Source organism: Schistocerca piceifrons, chromosome 5, assembly GCF_021461385.2.
Source record: "Schistocerca piceifrons isolate TAMUIC-IGC-003096 chromosome 5, iqSchPice1.1, whole genome shotgun sequence".
Taxonomy (NCBI): Eukaryota; Metazoa; Arthropoda; class Insecta; order Orthoptera; family Acrididae; genus Schistocerca; species Schistocerca piceifrons.
The window spans coordinates 478204493-478220510 of record NC_060142.1 but is presented as its reverse complement, the minus strand read 5'-3'; the positions used below and the strand labels follow the sequence as shown (position 1 = coordinate 478220510).

The 16018-nt window shown below is 43.6% G+C and overlaps 1 protein-coding gene and 1 non-coding gene across 2 annotated transcripts in view; both read right to left on the bottom strand.

The window, feature by feature from the left end:
- The window catches only part of LOC124797965 (peptidylglycine alpha-hydroxylating monooxygenase), a 214192-nt gene that overhangs the window by 159450 nt on the left and 38724 nt on the right, over nt 1-16018 (bottom strand). The gene's annotated exons all lie outside the window — the stretch shown is intronic.
- Trnas-cga lies at nt 11001-11075 on the bottom strand. Its single transcript has one exon. It is a non-coding gene; the product is annotated as a tRNA-Ser (tRNA).

Here is a 16018-nt window from a genome sequence, read left to right as displayed (position 1 = left end):
CTGAATAAACTGATTTCACAAACTTTTCCGCGATTAAGGTGTACTTCAGATAGCGTGTTCAATTGCAGAGAAAAACTTAACTGTTGGTTGGTCCTGCGTTGCGCAAGTGAACAGTGTGGTGAAATAAAACTTTAAACTTCATGAAATGCAAAATTTGAATTAAAGAAAATGAATCTAATTAAATGCCAAAAGAAAGTAATTGTATGCTCAATGAAAACTACGAGGGTTGAGTGAAAAGTAACGCTTCCACCTTCGTTAATTGGGTCTGGATGGGAATATTTTAATAAATCAAACGCAGAAATAATCCTTAGAATGTGGTCTTTAATTACCAATATTCACTTTTCCACATAATCACCAGCCAATTGGATACATTTCTACCAACGATGAACAAGTTTTCTGAAGCCGTCACGGAAGAAGTCGACACTCTGTTACCGCAACCACAGTCTCACAGTTCTCTCAAAGCCTTCATTAGAAGCATAATGATGTCCCCGCAGAGCGTCTTTCATTATCGGGGACAGATAGAAGTCAGACGGTGCTAAATCTGGACTGTATGGAGGATGCCGTACGGTGGTGAGATTCAGTCTCTGAAGTTCTGCTGTGGAGGCACGTGAAGTGTGTGGTTTGCCATTGTCATGCTGCAGGAAAACATTTTCCTTTTCCTTTCTGACCCTTGTTAGCCGTAGTTTCAGAGTTCGCTGCGTTGCGACGTAACTCTCTGAATTTATTGTTGTTCACGATCAAGGAAATCAACATGGATAACACCATCTGCGTCCCAGAACACTGCGGCCATGATTTTTCCAGCTGAGGGCTGCGTCTTGAATTTCTTTTTCTGCGGCGAGTCTTTGTGTCGATATTCAATAGACTGACGTTTCGTCTCCGGGTCGTAATGATGAACCCACGTTTTGTCTCCTGTCACAATTGAACGGAGAAAGGCGTCACCTTCATTCTCGTAACGCGAGAGGAGTTCCTGGCAAATTTCAAGTCCTTGCGCTTTCATTTCAGGAGTCAGCATCCGGGGTACCCACCGTGCACAGATCTTCCTATAGCCAAGAAGCAATAATGTGACCCACAAGTTCTTGTGAAATGCGATTGTGCTTGCAGCTTCTCTCTGAGTGATACGACGATTGTCCTGAATCAATCTGTGGGTTGTGAAACTCGGTGGTTGCTGTCACAGGACGTCCAACTCTGTCACGCAGGTCAGATGTTCCTGCCTCAACATCTTTACACTTGCTCGCCCAACGACGCACAGTACTCACATCAACACAATCACCATAAACTGCTTTCATTCTCTGATAGATCTCCTTTGGGATGACACCTTCCGCTGTCAAGAATTCAATGACTGCACGTTTGCTTAAATCCCATTGACCTACCGTCTGCGCAGGGTTCCATACGTTACACTGTAACAACACAATCATTCAATGCTAAGGCTTCCCGCCAACTGGAGCTGCAGAGAAGAGGCTACGGAACAAGCCAGTACCTGCCGCATACCAAGGCTGCCAACTGATGAAGAGTTACAAAGGTGGAGGCATTACTTTTCAGTCAACCCTCGTACAACTCAGAACCGATGTACATTATGAATGTTGCGTGTTCTGAAGTGCAATGTTTGACTTGGAATATCCACAAAAATAAATTACTCCGCTACTCCAATACTGTCCACTGAAAATTAACCTACTAGCTAGTACGACACCTGACAATCCTGACTACACACTGCTCAAGAACGAGAGGTGAGGTCTTCCCTGAAATAAAAGTGACTTACGTGTTGCTCAGCATGCTGTTTTGTGTCTTATGTATTGACAAAAATTCAATGGCTCCAAGCACTATGGGACTTAACATCGGAGGTCATCAGTCCCCTAGACTTAGAACTACTTAACCCTAACTAACCTAAAGACATCACACGCATCCATGCCCGAGGCAGGATTCGAACCTGCGACCGGAGCGATCGCGCGGTTCCAGACTGTAGTGCCCAGAACCGCTCGGCCACACCGGCCGGCGTTAAATGTTACGTCCCACAGTAAATCAGTGGGGGAGACATTTCCAAAGTGGGGGTTATCACTTCTACTACAATAATGCCATGTTAAGCATCACGTGCTCAAACAAACCATCTGGTTTAGTGGTAGCTTTACCTCTACCTAAATAAGATCGTTGTGCCCCAATATGTCGCAGGTGTTAACACTCGATACGGAAAGGAGGCGGGTTCGCTTTTTTCCACGGGCCGCGTATCTACAAAGGCACCTGCTAGCTGCTACCCGGAAGCTCGTTTCCGTAGGCGGCGTGACCGGAAAGCAGATGGCCTCGCCAGCCACCAGCGACGGACTCGTATCGCTGTAGCCACAGGGAATGTATGATATGCGACCACGCCCTGCAGCAGCAAACTCGCTCCCGCTTATGTTAATGCCTCCAGTCTTGCAATATGTTGTTTGTTCTTTTGTGTGTGAACGTTTGCGTAGTGGTAGCAAAACACGAACAGGCCATTGAACATAAAGAAAATACTACGAATTTCAGTTTGAAGATGGAACATCACACTTAAAGGTGATGGTACTTCTGTAGATTACGAAACAAGTACAAAATTCCGCGGAATGAATACTGATTGTCACTTTAAGTGGTGCAAAGACACAAAGATACCAGTAAACACAATATCATCATCGTATGCCCTTTGAGACAACTGCCTCTCAGTTAAATGCTACATCTGCACCTATCTCGATAGCCTACTGCACCAGCCACCTAAGGGTGTACAGCGGAATGTACGGGGAGCTATCAAAAAGTAACGCAACACTTTTTCTCAGCCAATTTCGGTTGGAAAAATGCGAAACTTGTGGGACATCATGGAACATTCCTGCTTCAGATCCTATGGTTCCATGAAGTTCTGATAGGTGGCGGCGCTATACGAGGGGCGTTTGAAAAGTTTGTGCAAAGTCCGAGAGACGGCATCACCGGCGCGTATCGAGGTCGTGTTTAGTTAGTAGCAACTTTGGAAAGAACGTACACCAAGTTTCAGCCATATTGGTCTATTTCTTTGTGTTTTGCATTGTGTGAATCAAGGAAGTCGAGTGATTGTCAAAAAATGGACGAAAAAGAATTTCGTGTGGTGATTAAACATTGCTTTATGAAAGTCAAAACGCCTCAAGAGACTAAAGAGAAGCTTGATAAACATTACGGTGTCTCTGCATCTTTGATTAGAACAGTTTACAAGTGGTTTCAAAATTTTCGGAGTGGCCATATGGGCACAAGTGATGCTGAACGTTCTGGACGCAGTGTGGAGGTTACGACTCCAGAAATCGTTGATAAAATCCATGATATGGTGATGGATGACAGAAGAGTTAAGGTGCGTGAGATTGCTAGTGCTGTGAGCATCTCGAATGAATGGGTATATAATATTTTTCATACACATTTGGACATGAGAAAGGTATCTGCAAGATGGGTTCCGCGATTGCTCACGCTTGACAAAAACTGCAATCGTGTGAAGTGTTGCAAGGATGGTTTGCAGCTGTTCAGGAAGAATCCGCAGGACTTTAAGAATCGTTTCGTCACTGTGGGTGAAACATGGACACATTACTATATTCCTGAGACCAAAGAAGTCTAAACAATGGGTTACAAAGGGAGAATCTGCTCCAAAAAAGGCGAAGACCATTCCTTCAGTCGGAGAGGTTATGGCGACTGTCTTTTGGGATTCGCAGGGGATAATCCTCATCAACTATCTCGAAAAGGATAAAACTATTACAGGTGCATATTATTCGTTGTTATTGGACCGCTTGAAAACCGAGCTGCAAGAAAAATGCTGGCGATTGTGCTCTACCCTAGAGGGTTCAAATCAACATCTACCGATCAGATTTTTGGTATTCTGTAGTTTTCCTAAATCGATTGAAGCAAATGCTAGAAAGAACCGAAAACCGATTTTCATCGTCGACCTATACGAGCTTGTGTTTTAATAATCTCTTGATAGACAGCACGTTAAATCGCAATCTTTCTTACTTAAGCTGTTGGACCTTTCTGCAATAACCGTAAGTCTTCGGTCATAAACTTAAGGAATCGCCTGCAAGCACAGATTTTCAGCCGGCATGCCCCTTTCGCTGTTGCGCTCCTTAAAATACATTTTATATTTAGCCCAGAACAGTCCCATTCCATTCGGGTCACAGCTTTACAGCTGCACGCTGACTATCGCGTTGCTTTCCATTTTTACTGTTGCGTCACCTACACGTGATATTTTGGCATGGTTATTTCGTCGGCTTACGGAACACAGAGCCTTCTTCCTCTTTTTTTTTTTTTTGCAACCATTCAACCATCTTTACCTTACTGTCGTTGACTATGAGCGACTGGGATGGTAATATTGAGAGCATCATCTCGTTTACCATATACGTCAAAGTAGCTCAGTTCGAACCCACCTTTATGATCTGGTGATCAGGAAGTGTAAGCTATCGTGCGCCCCCCCCCCCACCCCCACCCCACGTCACCCCTCCCTGCCAGCTCTGTTCCATCACCAGAATTATTGCCCACAACATCTGAGTCGCTTATGCATGCGTTAAGAGACCTAGACAACAGATGGTACGATTACATACTGTATATAGGAAACAGTAAGGGATCCAGACACAGAATTCTGCGATATACCATGCCAAATCGTTTCTAGTTCCAAAGATTTATGGCTAAGCTCGGTGGCTAAGTGGGTAGCAGTCGAACTACAAATATAGAAGTGTGATGTTCAGTCCGTAGGTCCTCGGATTTTTTTCTGTCACTTTTCCATCCTTGTATATGACTTGTGTTTATAAAAAGTACCAAATTACACACTAATCGTGTAGCTTCCATGGTGATGAAAGATGGAAACGAACGCTCCCAAGAACTTCACGGAGGAAAGCCAATACTTTTACTTCCATCTCTTTATCCTATGCGTTCACTTGTATTTACTATTTTCTAGTTTACGTTCTATGAATTTGAAAGCATAATGGATCCTTCTTCATGTACAAGAATACAAGCCTGTATGTACTTCTGCAACATACGAGAGTGGATCAGAAAGTAATGCCTCATGTACCATAAATTTAATAAGAATATGTAACAGCGGAATTAATACAGATCATAACTTGAACTTTACACTACTGTACTGTTCAGCATGCTGGGTAGTTATGATTAAGATGCAGCTACTTACAAAGGTCCAGTGTGAGCCGTAATTATCGCAAGCGTTAATGCGGAAACGATTTACGCTGAAAAAAGAACAGCTGCAATTTTGGCCTCAAGGTGCAAATCTGGTGATGTGAACACAAGAAAAACGTATAGAAATGTTTCCACATATAATGCATTATGAGCGGGACGTGGGCAGAAAAGGTCAAACAAATCAAAAAGGCACAATGTTGATTTTATTATTAACTGCTGATTACACACCGTTTTTTAGTATGAGCACTGGAGACAACGACGATATGCTGCACCCGGCCTTCAGATCAAGCGGAGACCGAATGTGTTCCTGGTAAACGCATTCTTTCAGATATCAAATCAGGTCGTCTTGCAGGTCATGCATCTGGAAAACCTCTAGACACAACCCGTTCGTGGACGGTTGCGTTGCCGCGCGGTTTGAGGGTCCATGTCACGGATTGCGTGGCCCCTCCTGCCGGAGGTTTGAGTCCTCCCTCGGGCTTAGGTGTGTGTCTGTTGTTCTTAGCGTAAGTTAGTTTAAGTAGTGTGTGAGTCTAGGGACCGATGACCTCAGCAGTTTGGTCCCTTAGGAATTCACACACATTTTGAACATTTTTTGAAGGTTGCGTTAAGCAGATCCTTCACTAGGCGAGCGACATGAGGTATTGCCCAATCTTACATGAAAACAGTGGTTTCCGAAGCAGGAATCAGATGATGTTCAAGCAGGTCTCGATAAAATGCAGACGTCACGGTACACGTGACAGGCTCTCTGGGTGTTTTCTACACAGGGTGGTCCATTGATCGTGACCGGGCCAAATATCTCACGAAATAAAAGTCAAACGAAAAAACTACAAGGAACGAAACTTATCTAGCTTGAAGGGAAAAACCAGATGGCGCTATGGTTTGACCGCTAGATGGCGCTGCCATAGGTCAAACGGATATCAACTGCGTTTTTTTAAATAGGAACCCCCATTTTTTATTACATATTCGTGTAGTACATAAAGAAATATGGATGTTTTAGTTGGACTGCTTTTTTCACTTTGTGATGATGGCTCTGTAATAGTCACAAACATACGGCTCACAATTTTAGACGAACAATTGGTAAGAGGTAGGTTTTTTAAATTAAAATACAGAACGTAGATACGTTTAAACATTTTATTTCGGTTGTTCCAATGTGATACATGTACCTTTGTGAACTTATCATTTCTGAGAACGCATGCTGTTACAGCGTGACTATCTGTAAATACCACATTAATGCAATAAATGCTCAAAATGATGTCCGTCAATCTCAATACGTTTGGCAATACGTGTAAAGACATTCCTCTCAACAGCGAGTAGTTCGCCTCCCGTAATGTTCGCACATGCATTGACAATTCGCTGACGCATGTTGTCAGGTGTTGACGGTGGATCACGATAGCAAATATCCTTCAACTTTCCCCACAGAAAGAAATCCGGGAACGTCAGATCCGGTGAACGTGTGGGCCATGGTATGGTGCTTCGACGACCAGTCCACCTGTCATGAAATATGCTATTCAATATCGCTTCAACGGCACGCGAGCTATGTGCCGGACATCCGTCATGTTGGAAGTACATCGCCATTTTGCCATGCAGTGAAACATCTTGTAGTAACATCGGTAGAACATTACGTAGGAAATCAGCATACATTGCACCATTTAGAGTACCATCGATAAAATGGGGGCCAATTATCCTTCCTCCCATAATGCCGCACCATACATTAACCCGCCAAGGTCGCTGATGTTCCACTTGTCGCAGCCATCGTGGATTGTCCGTTGCCCAATAGTGCACATTATGCCGGTTTACGTTACCGCTGTTGGTGAATGACGCTTCGTCGCTAAACAGAACGAGTGCAAAAAATTTGCCATCGTCCCGTAATTTCTCTTGTGCCCAGTGGCAGAACTGTACACGACGTTCAAAGTCGTCGCCATGTAATTACTCGTGCATATAAATATGGTACGGGTGCAATCGATGTTGATGTAGCATTCTCAAGACCGTCGTTTTCGAGATTCCCGATTCTCGCGCAATTTGTCTGCTACTGATGTGCGGATTAGCCGCGACAGCAGCTAAAACACCTACTTGGGCATCATCATTTGTTACAGGTCGTGGTTGACGTTTCACATGTGGCTGAACACTTCCTGTTTCCTTAAATAACGTAACTATCCGGCGAACGGTCCGGACACTTGGATGATGTCGTCGAGGATACTGAGCAGCATACATAGCACACGCTCGTTGGGCGTTTTGATCACAATAGCCATACATCAACACGATATCTACCTTTTCCGCAATTGGTAAACGGTCCATTTTAACACTGGTAATGCATCACGAAGCAAATACCGCCCGCACTGGCGGAATGTTACGTGATTCCACCGTTTGTGACTACTACAGCGCCATCTATCACAAAGCGAAAAAAGTGGTCCAACTAAAACATTCATATTTCTTTATGTACTACACGAATATGTAATAAAAAATGCGGGTTCCTATTTTAAAAAACGCAGTTGACATCCGTTTGACCTATGGCAGCTCCATCCAGCGGGCCAACCATAGCGCCATCTGGTTTCCCCCTTCAAGCTAGACAAGTTTCGGACTTTGTAGTTTTTTTCGTTTGACGTTTATTTCGTGAGATATTTGTCCCGGTCACTATCAATGGACCACACTGTATAAAGAAGACGGATCGAGGATAAAAGTAGTTGTGGATCCGCAGCACACAGTCACATATGGTGAGTGCAATGGCTCTTCGTGCACAGCTCGCGGCTTAACAGTATTCCAAATTCGGCAGTTCTTTATATTCATTGTACCTGGCAGCATAAAATGTGCTTCGTCACTCCACAGGATATTGCTGGCCCACATGAACTTCGATTCGTGCCAGAAACCAAAGAGCAAATTCGGAATGTTGCGGCGAATCATGAGTTTTCAGTTTCAGCACCGTCTGGACATTTCACGGGTACCAGCGTAAAACAGATCGCAAAACATTTCCTACTGCTGGTCATAGGATGGACAATTCTCGTGACACTGCACGAACACTAGGATGGTCAATTACAGCAACAGCAACTTCATCAATAACTTCCGCCGGGCTAGGAAGCCTTCGTCTTCCAGGTGCCACACCAAGCACAACCGTGTCTTCGAATTTCAATGTCAACTTCTTTAAACCATTTAATGCCATCGGGCCTCTCCTCAGACCTTTCATTCGGAGATATTCTCTCAATGCAGCATTGTAATTGTTGCCGTCCACATAAAACAGTTTCACTATCAGCGTGCGGTCTCTTCTCGATAGCCGTATTGTTCACTCACGTTGCGACTTGTCAAATGACAGTATGGATGTCATACCCCTATATAAAGAGTGTACAGCGCCGGATTTGCACCTGGTGGCCACAACTGGAACTAAGATTTTTCCGGCGTTAATATCTTCCGAATTAACGCATTAGCATACCTACCAAGTTTAATGGTGTACGATAATTACAGCCCTCACTTGACCTCCGTGAGTAACTGCACTTTAATTATAACCACTCGGTACCACCAGTCATTTGTACACGACTGTGCCATCGTTTAAACAAGGCGTCAAAGCCAATTTGGAAGAATTCTGCGTTTTGCTTCTTGACACATGATTTTAAAACTTTCTAACGTCATCCATGGTGAAAGCGTATGGGAATGCTGCAATGGACAGCAACACTGTGGGTGAAGCAGTTCGGTGACGGAGAAACGGACATCGTAGTTACACTGATGTGCAAGAATATTATGACCACTGTTCATCACGATGTTGAATGCCACCTGGTGGTTTTGCGGGCACGTGGCGCAGTAAGGAAAGAATGTAAGCTGAAGAAAGACGAATGGGTAGTCATTATAGCGAAGATTCGGCCCGCAGATGCGGAAATCCACTGATGTAGGCGGTTTTGACAAAGGGCACATTGTTGTGAGCTGGAAACGAGAATTTCTGAAGCGGCGAAGCTGGCCGCCTGTTGGCATACTGTTGTCGTGAGCACCTATGGAAAGTGTTTGAAGGATGGTGAAATAACGAGTAGGTCGTATGCTATTGGACAGCTATGTCTCATCACAAAATGTAGAGATCGGACGATTCGAAAATGTTAGTCCAGGATTGGCAGTGATCTGTGACCACAGAGTAGAATGTTGGTGTAGCACAAGTGTTTCGGAGCACGCTATTCAAAGGCCATTGTTGAACATGGAGCTCCACATCACACGACCCCTGTGTGTTCCTATGCTGATCCAACGTCATCGTCAGTTACGGTTGCAGTGGGAGTTTTCACTGTGGATCAATAGAAACATGTGGCCTGTCGCATGAATTATATTTCTTGTTAGACCAGATCGATGAATGGGTCCTTACACGCCATCATCCAGGTGAATGGCTGCACGAAACATGCACCACGCCACAGACGCAAGCCGGTGAGGGCAGAATTATACCTGGGGTACATTGAGTTGGGCTTTCATGGGATCTGTGCTGGTAATCGAAGGCATCATGACAGCATTGAACTAAGTGAACATTACTGCGGACCATCTGCGTCGCTTCAGCTTGGAATCTCCCCCTACGGCATTGATGTTTTCGAGCAGGATAACTGTCCGTGTCGCAAGGTCAGATTCGTGTTACAGTGGTTTGAGGGCATTACAATGAACTGTCATCGATATCTTGGCCAGAAAATGTGCCTGATCTGTACCCATTGGATCACACGTCGGGCGTCAGCTGTGTGCCTCTGAAACACCGTCCCGTAATCTCCGTGACTTGCTTGACCTTTGCTTAGACATCTGGTGCCACATACTCCCAGAATCCTGTCAAGGACGTTTAGAATACATGCTAAGCAGAATGTCTGAAATACTGTGTTTGAAACGTGGAACAGCACGCTATTAAACAGGTGGTCATAATGTTTTGGCTCGTCGGTGTATAGCGCACAGTGGCTTGTAGACACGATCCGTCGCAGATGTCAGTCGAAGTGTTGACAAACCGATTCGGGAAGACATACGCGTTACAGTTCACATTCAACAACTTTAAAATCTTTTTTTTTTAAATTGGTCAATATGCAAAACCTCGTATTATTCCAAACTGATTTTGATGCCTGCGTTCGACGATGGCGCCAATGTGTACAAATCCCTAGTGACTGTTGAATGATAGTGTTGTGTAGAGGGCAGTTCAGACTATGACCTATACTAATCTCGCTTTTATGTGTTCATTACTAATATTTTTGTGATACAGAAGGCATTGCTACTGATGGATCCTCGTACTAATCCTAAAGAGAGCATAAGAAACTGCACATACAGCCAAGTATCAATAGTTCGACAAGTGTGGTAAATGGATGGATGGACTCTGTATGTATTTCTTTATGACATGAAGGGGAGCAATTTGGCTTTGAAACTGATAACATGTGAAATGTGTAACATTAAATACAGCTGCATAGGTAAAGAAAAGGAAATGAAAAGCGTGATCCATGATAAACTGTGCACCTCCGCCCCCTCCTCCACCTTTAGCTGATTAAGTCGGTTCAGATGTCGAAAGAAGTCAACAGCATACTACCACCAATAAATCCAAGGTTAATAAAGCACTAAGCTGCTAGGTTGACAACTACAGTTTTTTCATTGTTAACACTGCGACAAAACAAACAATTTACAAGAATAGAATAATCTTCATCGTTGTTCTCGGAATCATTCCAAAACACTGCATTTTACTCTTATTTATAGGTTTAATGATGCTATTGTCGCTGGAATCGTCCTCAGAACCGTACCAACATCCATTACACAGTCATCCCGATATTCGTTCTCACTAGTAGCATCGCAGTAATCATCGTCAAAAACCTCCGAAAGTATGAGATTTTCACTCTGCAGCGTAGTGTGCGCTGATATGAAACTTCCTGGCAGATTAAAACTGTGTGCTGGACCGAGACTCGAACTCGGGACCTTTGCCTTTCGCGGGCAAATGCTCTACCAACTGAGCTACCCAAGCACGACTCTCGGCTCGTCCTCACAGTTTTAATTCCGCCAGTACCTCGTCTCCTACCTTCCAAACTTCACAGAAGCTCTCCTGCGAAAGAACAGACACCATATGCATAGAAGTATATAGTTCTGGCAACACCAGCCATGGCCTTCTTCTTCTGTGCGGATGCACACATATTCCCCGAACTCTTACGAGACTTGGTAAGAATGTCTTCCACGAGTAATGAGTGTGTTGGGGTGGGACACTACGAATGTAGTGTGTGGACATACAATGTGAGAATGTGGGTCTCGCGGGAGGCGTGCGCACTATGCTCTGTGCCCTCGGTGGCTCAGATGGATAGAGCGTCTGCCATGTAAGCAGGAAATTCCGGGTTCGAGTCCCGCTCGGGGCACACATTTTCACCTGTCCCCGTTGATATATATCAACGCCCCTTAGCAGCTGAAGGTATTAATACAATTCTAATTTCGAACCGAATGTAATCGCATACGTGTGAAACAGGCCTTACTGAGTTGTGATACCCTCGCTAACAAAACTGACGAGAGAGGCCCTACCGTCCTCAGTTGCTTGCAGTTGTTAGTTTGAGTGCTCCCGTGGAGTTCAGTAGCGCAGAAGTTGCCGCCATTTGTATGTCGTATACTTGATTACTGTTCGCAGTAGCAGCTATGGATTTAACTCAGTACTGTTACGCATTAAAAGTAATGCAACCGCGATAATTTCGGTCGTGAACCATCAGAAGTGCAAGGGTTTCTATATCGATCGGTAGGTGCGACGACACTAACCACGCACGCACGATAGTGTTTTGTACTGCGCCTGCCTGGGCTTCACTTTATTCTTTCTCATGGATAATAATCATTACAGTTTACCTCTCACATCATACACTCTGATCATGGGCTGGACAAGTTAACAGAACGCATGTCTATATTACAAATTGTTACCTTTCTCTTGTTCTGCAGAAAGATGTTGTAAAGTCCCCTTAGAAAAATTTAAAAATGACAATGCTGAAAAACCTCGTACGTTATTTGATTTTCAAACAGCTGAGCAAAACTGACGTACTCAGGCATTTCCCTCTTTACTTATTCTGATCATCACAAAACTGACACACAATATTTTTAGCGCAACGCAATCTGACTTTCAATAATCCCCACAAAATAATGGCCTTGACTAACAATAACCTATACCTTTCATGAATCGCTTACCTCACAAAAATCCTCGTTACTCGAACTACTGCAATACAGCGAGCGCCAATACTGTCAGGTAAATAAAAGACTAACTACTGAAGGCACTAACTACTGATAGGCACAGTTAGCAAATGAAAGATTTTGATAGAGAACAAACAACGTATTTGCCGTAATAGTGTTCAAAAGTCATATTATATATATATATATATATATATATATATATATGTTGTGGCGTAACAAGCTAGTTACGCCACACTGAGAAGGGAGCCGAAAGGCACGCGTACACACACGCCGACTGGCGTCAAGTCTGCTATAAAGAAAATACGTAGCTTTGGAATATACTTAACTTTTAATCACTCCTTGTGATACATCTCTCTTGACTATACAAATGAGACTCGTAAGATACATGCACTGTTACAATTGGCGCCTTGCTAGGTCGTAGCCATGGACTTAGCGGAAGGCTATTCTAACTGTCTCTCGGCAAATGAGAGGAAAGGCTTCGTCCATATAGTCGCTAGCAATGTCGTCCGTACAACTGGGGCGAGTGCTCGTCCGTATCTCGAGACCTGCCTTGTGGTGGCGCTCGGTCTGCGATCACACAGTGGCGACACGCGGGTCCGACAGGTACTAAATGGACCGCGGCCGATTTAAGCTACCACCTAGCAAGTGTGGTGTCTGGCGGTGACACACACACATATATATATATATATATATATATATATATATATATATATATATATATATATAATCAGTTCATGATATCCAGTCTTACAAATTTCCTCTTTATGACGGACACACGTCCATATCGTCTGCGCTCAAAACTCTGGCATCACTGTCCCCACATCCACCACCTCTGGCGGCTCACCTCCAACTGCTAGAGTTGTGGCGATTCGTGAATGAATCGTTCATTTGAACGACTCTAAATTAAGAATTGTAAGAATCGAATCGTAATACGGACGAATCGTCGTTCAAAAGAATCGTAAGAACGATTGTGTGTTTCCGAGTCGTGACGATTCCAAGTTCCAACGATTCATCGATTCTTGCAAGGGAACCTCCCCATCGCACCCCCCTCAGATTTAGTTATAAGTTGGCACAGTGGATAGGCCTTGATAAACTGAACACAGATCAACTGAGAAAACAGGAAGAAGTTGTGTGGAACTGTGAAAAAATAAGCAAAATATGCAAACTGAATAGTCCATTGGCCACATAGGCAACATCATGGACCATGTGGGCTCACGAGCGCCGTGGTCCCGTGGTAGCGTGAGCAGCTGCTGAATGAGAGGTCCTTGGTTCATATCTTCCCTCTAGTGAAAATTTTACTTTCTTTATTTTTGCATAGTTATTATGTGTCCGTTCGTTCATTGACGTCTCTGTTCACTGTAATAAGTTTAGTGTCTGTGTTTTGCGACCGCACCGCAAAACCGTGCGATTAGTAGACGAAAGGACGTGCCTCTCCAATGGGAACCGAAAACATTTGATCGCAAGGTCATAGGTCAACCGATTCCACCACAGGAAAACAACATCTGATATATTCTATACGACACTGGTGACGGCATGTGCGTCACATGACAGGAATATGTTGTCGACCCACCTAACTTGCACACTTGGCGAATGGGTAAAAAGATTCTTCTACCTTGCCCGATTTAGGTTTTCTTGTGGATGTGATAATCACCCCCAAAAAAGTGATGAAAACATAAGAGTTTGTCACATAAACTGAAAATAAAAAATTAAACTTTTCACTCTATGGAAGATTTGAACCAAGGACCTTTCGTTCCGCAGCTGCTCATGTTACCACGAGACCACGGCGCTCCTGCGTTCACAGTGTCCTTGATGTTGCATATCTTACCATGAACTACTCAGTTTGTATATTTTGCTTATTTTTTCACAGTTCCACACAACTTCTTCTTGTTTTCTCAATTGATCTGTGTTCAGTTTTTCAAAGCCTGTCCACTGTGCCAACGTATAACTAAATCTGAGATGGGTGCGATGGGGAGGTTCCCTTGTTAGTACGCTATGCTTCGAAGGCAACTTCCGAATCATGCCGAGTCGTGCCGAATGATTATGACCGCCAGATGGCAGTCAAGTGGAGGATGCGTGTGAACAAAGGAAGCTCGCAACAAACAAACGAAGTTCGTGGGCCGTAATATTACTCGTGAAAACTTAGCTGACACTTGGCGGTGGCTGACGGGAATGAGCGTAAAGGCATTTCCCATTTACTATTGCTACCATCAGCCACCGCGCCGACGTCCGCTTAGTTTGCGCGAGTAATACACGAACTAGTGATGACAGAAACGATATACAGCGAGTACACAGCTCCCGATACACACGATTAAAATCAAGAAATCCAAGTATGATGAATAAATATGTACCTCTTATTTGTTGCAGATGCAATGCAAAACACACACACCCCTTCTATACACACGAGCAATAGCACTTGGATTATGTATTATATTTCGTGTATCTCGAAAACGGCCCTAACGATTTGGATGAAATTTTGTATTTAGACTGGTTTTTGCTTTTTGAGTTCACCTACATAGTTCCATTCTTTCGTAAAGTCAATTTTGCAATATATATATCCTACATAGTTCCATTCGTAAAAACGCTATTTCACATGTTTTTATCACGCCATCTCGTAAAACTTTGTTAGTACGTATTGAATGTAGTTAAGGTTTTGATTTTTATGTTTATCTGTATATAGGTGTCTATCCTTACAGCACGCGATTTTACACAAAAGAATTTTTTAAATAAAAACGCGAATTTCATGTTTCTTGGGAGCGGCTTTAACAGTTTGGATAAAATTTTATATTTAGATACGTATTTTGATTTTTAAGTTTATCTTTAAACAAAAGCTTTTTAATTAATAATTTCAAGTTCCGAGTTTTCGAATGTTATCGTGTTCAGATTCATATCAAATTTTAGTGAAGTAATGTCGATGTATACGATTGAATCCTACTGTTTAGAAGTATGTCGTCTTCTCACGTAAATAGTAGTGACAGCGGCAAGTTCTCAGACAAATTAAAAGCAAAATACCTATGCTTTGTATTTAGAAGAAATGAAAGTCAGGCTAAATTTTCTTGTATGGGAGGGCTGTCAGCAGTGTTATGAATTACAAGGGTGATGTGTGTGGTGTCACCGCCGGACACCACACTTGCTAGGTGGTAGCCTTTAAATCGGCCGCGGTCCGTTAGTATACGTCGGACCCGCGTGTCACCACTATCAGTGATTGCAGACCGAGCGCCGCCACACGGCAGGTCTAGAGAGACTTCCTAGCACTCGCCCCAGTTGTACAGCCGACTTTGCTAGCGATGGTTCACTGACAAATTACGCTCTCATTTGCCGAGACGATAGTTAGCATAGCCTTCAGCTACGTCATTTGCTACGACCTAGCAAGGCGCCATTATCATTTGCTATTTATCTTGTGATGCATCTACCGTCCGACCGAGGTTCACCAATTATGGATTAAAGTTAAGTATTCCAGTAGTTACTTACGTTCTTTGTTACTATAAATTCCCTTACCTGTTCCAGACCTCACGCCAGCCTGCGTGAGCTTAAACGCGTGCCTTTCGGCTTCCTCTCCTAGTGACTTGGCTTCTTGCCAAGTCACAACAATGTGGACTTGGAAAGACATCTTAGCACAGAAAAACATAGTATGATATGAGCCAAACCACGTCCGCCTCACTGCTAGATTTTGTTACTATAAAACAGACGTCTGCAGTTAGATACGTTCAAGCCACATAACCAAACTGGCATACCACGTAATTTTGAACCACCTTTT